This window comes from Anas platyrhynchos, chromosome 12 (genome assembly GCF_047663525.1).
Source record: "Anas platyrhynchos isolate ZD024472 breed Pekin duck chromosome 12, IASCAAS_PekinDuck_T2T, whole genome shotgun sequence".
Taxonomy (NCBI): Eukaryota; Metazoa; Chordata; class Aves; order Anseriformes; family Anatidae; genus Anas; species Anas platyrhynchos.
The window spans coordinates 20,531,739-20,536,728 of record NC_092598.1 but is presented as its reverse complement, the minus strand read 5'-3'; positions in this window follow the sequence as shown (position 1 = coordinate 20,536,728).

Here is a 4,990-nt window from a genome sequence, read left to right as displayed (position 1 = left end):
ATCCACGATGCAGAACGTGGCTGTGACATTGGTCCCCTAGGAGAAGCGAAGCCACATTGCTTCTCCTGCCTCTGACAGGAATAGCTAACTCGTTCTCATGTCACTAGCTAGAACTGCAGGGACTCTGATTTGAGGGGTGAATTTCTGAGCACTTTCCCTCACCAGAATTCAGTATTTCTGTCTTTCTTTTTTATTAGCAGCAACTAAATGAACCTCAAAAATTATCTGAACTGAACAATAACAAAACCAACTAAAATTAGTAACAGCAAACTCATTGCCTAGGGCAATGCTGAACTGATGGCTGACGTGATGGTGACAGACAAATCCTTATTCTCATTCTAAATTCTGTCTACTAAATAAATAAACAATGCCATCAATAGCATTTTCAACATTTCATTCACCTCCTGCAACTTTTACACCATTATTGTATTGCCTTTGACTACCTCTGTGGCACTGTTCAGTACCAGGGCTGACTCAGAAGTTGTACAGTAGCCAGTGAACTGATGATGGGAGTTGATGGCAAATACCTTATACCAGTTCTTAGCAGAGACCCAGTGCTTGCCCTGTCTTTTATTCTATACCAACCTTTTGCAGTGTCAAAACATTTTTTTGTGTAGGTGTTTCCTTGCTCCTCTCCTGTTTTTATCACATCTGCTCTGATTAAAAAAAAAAAAAAAAAAAAAAAAAAAAGTGTTGGAATAGTGACCTATCTCTGTAGAAAGACACACAACAAGAAAATTGAAATAGATCACATCAGAAATAGCTAAAAGACCTCAAAAAAGGATGTCTAAATCTAGACAAAGTTACCTGAACCTTTCCAGCTTTTTAGACTGATAAGATGAGCTCTCTTATTTTGATATCTTTGTTCAAGTTCCCAGTGACTGGAGCCTTATTTTCTCCTCATGCTAACTAGAAATCCCAGGGCACTTTTTGTAAGAACAGAGGTTGAATGCGAAGTGTTTGAACACAATACATTTCTTCCATTAACATGAAAAATGCTGTTTGCCACCTGACAAGCACCTGTACTGCAGACTGATTTCAATATCATTTGTGAATCATCCCCTCTTGTCCCAGGATGAGAAGTGCCATATATTATATGACTCGCTCTTAATACTCTGTATTTTAAGCAACTTTTTCAGCATTCATTGGTTTAACTTCCCTTCCAGCACTTCTGCTTTCCTCTGGTCTCATACTTGTTGATGCCAGCACTGTTCATCCAGGGAACTGGTCACTGAGGAGCAGGGGAGAGAGCTGAGAGCAGGTCTCATAGCTTGATCTTTGTCCCTCTGCTCAAAATCCATCAGGATGCAGTGTTGGGATCCCAGCCCCAGATGTATACACCTCTGAGATTCCTCTGGTATAATTAGGTTGCAGTACAGTCCCACTGGAGCACTTCCTTGATATAGACTCCTCCTCTGAGCCCCTTCCTGCAGCTGGTACTTCCCAGTGACATTTCCTGAAACCCCCAAACTGGCTTTTGAGGCGCTAAGGAATTGCAGAACCTCTTCTCCCAGAAGTTGCACTTGGCATACTATCTCACGGTTGAAAAGAGATAGTTAAAATACAGAACCAAATCTTCCAGGCAGTCATTTAAATCCAACACATGCTTTGTAGGACACTTGACTGATTTCCATGCAGCTATGCAAACTCACCTTCTTTAGGATATTCATCATATGGTCTTCCTGTGTTTACATAGGAGAGGGTCCTCTAAAGTGGAAATGCAGAGAGCTCTTATCTTCTAGTTTGACTTGTCTGGTGAGTATCAACAAGTGATCACTGCATTGCCTGGATAGCAGCTTGGCACTAAGGGTCTTTTTTCCCTTTTCCTGGTCTGTCTCCAGTGCAGTCATCATTTGAGTAGGTTATCAATGAGGTTTGATGGGAGATACATCCATGATGTATATTCATAACATTCATAATGTCAGAAAGAACTTGTCAGCTTTACATAGACTTATTTCCCAAGCTATGAAGATTTTTTCAGAAAAGGCTAACAAGCTCCAGGGTCTTCAGCTGGTGGTGCCTCAGCCGGGATTATTGAAAGGAATCTGTCTAGTGTCCAGCAATTTTTGAGTGCACAAGCTTTTACATCTTTGCAAAATCAGTTTACAACACAACAAAGCACTTTCTGGGAGATCACAAGAGGCTGGAAGTAGGCTGCATAGTATTAGAAAATATACTGGCAATATTAACTTCACTGTAAAAATGTGAAGATCTTTAGATAAAGTCTTCAACAGAATTATAAAGTCATGAGTCCCTTTCACAGTAGATAGGAATGTTGGGTTTGGGTCACAGAAGTCCTCAGGTAGAGTCCACGGTGGTGTTAAAGGACTAATATATACATATACACACACATTTCTGCATCACTTTGCATAGGTGTTCTGGGTCATTTGTTATGTAATGATCCAGAAGGAAATCCATAAAGGCCAAAGAACAGATGATGACAGAATACTAAAACCCTCAAGAGCACGTACCTTCTAAGAGGCAATAGGTGGGGGAATAGCCAATAGGTATATCACTGGATGCACGGATTGTGAAATACATGAAAACACTTAAAAATTATGCTGAAGAAGACATCTCAATTTCAATCATTTGCACCTTGCACTTTGAGGTAAGGGACTACATCCAGAATTTTGTCTTTTACTAATATCTTCCTTACATCCTTGTGCAGCACAAGCTTGTCTATACCTGTACAGATACAGATACCCCTCAAACAATTGGGGGTGGATGGGGGGGTGGGAGGGGTGGTGGTTGGTTGTTTAATTTAAAGGAAAATTAAAGGGTTCTAAAAGTAGCAAAAGTGACAAAAATGAGATTAATGTGGAGACTAGCCAGAAATTACTATGCCAAAACACACACAAAGATGTCCATATGTTTCAGGTAAGAATATTATTTTTTCTAGGCAACAATATATTAAATAAAATAGATTTTGTAAACCTTCATGTTACTAAACTGCTTAATGCTTGAAAGCCAAACAGATAAAGCAATTTTACAGTGCCTTCACTCCATTCTACAAATGTAGCGAGATGGATAAAGCTGATGGAATAAAAACATGTTGGGAGGATGTCATCACTGTGAATCATGCATGGGTCTCCCCAGAAATTAGGGGTTTGGAGGGGACAGTTGTCCTTGAAACAGTCTTGACATTTCCCCAGGAATGGCTCAGGTTAAAGGAAGCCATAAGTGAGATGTACCAAAAGTTCAAGTGATGCTGGGATGACAGATGGACTCTTACTTCGCCATGTCCTTGCTTGTTGATCCCAGGGGTCACAGAGGTGTTTGCAATCACATCCAGATTTCCATCTCTGTTCAAACAGAAATCTGGATAAAATTCACAGGGTTTTACTCCTGTTTTATTTATTTGTTTTTTCTTATAGAAGAAATTAGTTGAGTCTATCTACTCCTCATTCTCTGAGAGGAAAGTAAACATCTAAATTTTCTAGCTATTATGCCACTATTGACAAGTGGTGACACAAACGGGCACCTTAATGCATGGTAAATACAGGGATGATGAGTCCTTTACAAGTACTTATACGTATCAATAGTTTTGAGATAGACTAAACAATGTTTATTTGCCTTGGTCCTCCCCAGCAGAGAGCACAGGTTGTACAGGCAGGCCAATGTAACATTTCAATAAGGATTTAGGGATAGAAGTTCAAAGAATTGTGAGTTTATGTTGTCCAGTAACAAGAATGATCTGCAATTGTTTTGATATTTAGGATGGTTGTATTAGTACCACAGACATTTAAAGTAAACTTCAAAAGATGTCTTGGTGTTATATTTTATTACAATGTATGGTTACCTCTCTGTAACAGATCTCTTAAAAGGGAGTGAGAGCTATTGCCAGATTAACTTGGGCCATACGTCTGTAGCATAAATCCATGTAATGAAGGGAGTCACACACATGGGAGGGTGAACGGATGTCTTGAAGAAGAAACAGTGACAGAACAGCTGCTGAGCTGGAAATCCAGGAATTTCTTTACTAGCTGAAGTATTGCACCATGTCCTAATGGAGAACTTGACTTTATGTTTGGGCAGAGGCAGGCTTGGTTTCCTGCTTTTGGGTCTGGATCAGGCAGAGTGATGCCACAGTCCAGAGCAACAGCCTATGTCATGGCAATTTTAATGTGTAGGTTTTCACATGCTGTCAGGAGAGCTGGTGCATTGTGCAGATTGTGTGTCAGGTCTGCACATCTCAGAGGGCTCTGATGGGAAATTGAGCATGACCAGCATGCCCAGGAGAACCCCTGAACAAAAATGGTGCCTGGGAGTGATGCAGCACATCCCTCCAAGCCATCCATTCAGGGCAGAGAACTGCTCAGCCTCCAAAGCAAGCTTGGAGGGCAGGCACTACTCCTTGTCGAGGATCTGGCCCTGTCTAAACCAGGCTAATTATTAAGTCATCTTCTTCCCATTAACTTGTGAGGAAAATTACCCTGCTGAGTTTGAATGGCAGAATAGCATTAAGAGTATGCACCTAATTTTTTTCTTAAATCAACCAAACAGAAAATCCACAATGAGGATGATCTTGTAATTACACACGTCAGAACAGAAAGCGTGATAGTTTGCTCAGTTTTCCTTGAATGCTCTTTTAGAAGAATTTGGAAGGAGAAAGGGAGGGAAAAGTTTATTGTAAATCAACTTTGGCATGAAACTTTTGTAAAAATGTGCCCAACACGCATTACATTCTTTTTTCTGTGTTTTTCCTACATATAAAACCTTGACAACCTGCTATTCTATGATTGATGCACTTATTTCTTCTAAAGTATCACTAACCAAGCATATCATTTTTATACAGTAAGTGTATATTCAATTTCCTACAGTTTGACTGCTAAACAGGCTTAGTACTAAAACAAATATACACTGTCACAGTGTACTGTTAAGAGGGATCAACTGAAAATCTTGGAATACTTTTTATTTGTTTTCTTTGCTTTTAGTGGCAATGAAATCACAGGAGGGGCAAATGCTAAATATCTATATTTTTATAAAAGTT